General features: G+C 38.3%; 1 long non-coding RNA gene across 1 annotated transcript in view; it reads left to right on the top strand.

The window, feature by feature from the left end:
• The first annotated feature begins 199 nt into the window (after positions 1 to 199).
• LOC108254301 overlaps positions 200 to 1,705 on the top strand; it is a 10,142-nt gene continuing 8,636 nt past the window's right edge. Inside the window, exon 1 of the long non-coding RNA XR_003395469.1 lies at positions 200 to 405. This is a non-coding gene — a long non-coding RNA (uncharacterized LOC108254301). The remainder of the gene's footprint in view (positions 406 to 1,705) is intronic.

The following is a 1,705-nucleotide window of genomic DNA, read 5'->3' on the forward strand; positions in this document are numbered from 1 at the left end:
TTTTCATACTTTATATGATTCCTTATCACACGGGGAGTATTTTAAGATAGAAAATTTTTGGTCGAAAATTGGCCGCCGGCAGCGATTTTGGACTTAGAAAAATTTTCAAAAAAAAAGTTCAATTTTTGGACACTTTCTAATGATCCCTCATTACATGGGAAGTATTTTAAGATAGAAAATTTTTGGTCGAAAAGTGGCCGTCGTGGGTGGCTCAGGCTCGGGACGGAAAAATTTTCTTTCTTTTTTTTTTCAAGTACCTACGTATTTCGTACCAGATTTTTTTAGACTTATTTTGTTGCTTTTCTGTTTCAGGGTTTTCTAATTCCAGTCAATATCCGAGTTACAGATGCCAATGATAATGCCCCTCAGTTTATTAATGCTCCCTATGTACTCAATATTTCCGAGGTATGTCGCCTATTTCTTATTACTAATATGGAGAGCCCACAGAACAATAATAAACATACTCGTAGAAGGAAGGTTTAGGACTAAAACGAAAGACTCTTTTCAAATCTGTAATTCACTGCTGTTATATATCAGCTGATTTGGTACCAGTGCCGGACCATGAATAATTTCCTGGGTAGGATGATTTTTACAGAAATTTTGAAACATTATTTCTGCTTTTTTACGAAACTTTTACTTTTAACAACTTCTAAGTAAATTCGATGGGTATCTTATCTTATTTATCCATTATTGACTTTAAAAATTCATAAAACCATTCAGAAATCGGGGGAAATTGAAAATACAGACCGGGACTGCAAAATGTAAACAAAGATTTCAATAATTTTCAGAAAATTTCCACCAATGAGAGAAGAGTTTAGTCAGCTGACTAAACAAATTTGGTTAGTCAGCTGTTCGTGAACTGTCCTTCGACCTTGATATGTAAAAAGACCCAAACGCTCCCTCTATGTTATTCTTACTCTGAGGCAGTTGATTTTCCAACTTGCATACTTGAGAAGAGTAGGAATTGGGACGGGGCGGAACCCTTCGGTTGTTATTGTAACATCTAACATTCTTTATGACCCTACTTTCCCCTTTTTACCGGATGCCAGTTTTTAAGGCTCTAACATTTGTTTGTAGTACGTTTCTTTTATCGAATGGAACGGACAAAGTTGACAAACTGGTCGGGGACAGTTTCCACGCCGGAGGCGGCCGCATTACTTTGCATCGTCTGTAAGAGGAAGTGCTAACGGACCTATGGTGGCGGCCGGAGGCTGTGTAGTCCTATCTGCGGTCTGTACGAAGTGGAGTCGACGACGGTAGGTATACCGGCCTATGTAACTCGGACAGTACGGTGTGCGGACAGTCGGGTGTCCATGGGCAAGTAGTGCAGCGTGGACTGTGTCCATCTTCTCTTATCTTATCTTATAACCTCTTTTATCTTATGAATTCATGATCTTTCATTATTTAGGCTCAATTAAACAGCACTTCGACTTAAAAACCATTAATCTAAGTATAACATGGTCGTTTTAAAGCATGTATTATTAACGAATTGGCAATAAAATTAATTGGGATAGTGGCGTTCTTAGACAATTGTTGCTTTGTTTGGACGAATTGGGCAATAATAAAGAGAAGTTAAAGCCCTGGTACTCTGAGATCGTCTTCAAGTGTAAGGGAGACAGTTTGGTTTGGAGAATTGTTCTCTTTGTGATGTTTGAACAAGTAAATAAAACATTGGCTCTAGGCGAAATCTCGGTAAGATGGGGAG

Source organism: Diaphorina citri, unplaced genomic scaffold (assembly GCF_000475195.1).
Source record: "Diaphorina citri unplaced genomic scaffold, Diaci psyllid genome assembly version 1.1 scaffold38385, whole genome shotgun sequence".
Classification (NCBI taxonomy): domain Eukaryota; kingdom Metazoa; phylum Arthropoda; class Insecta; order Hemiptera; family Psyllidae; genus Diaphorina; species Diaphorina citri.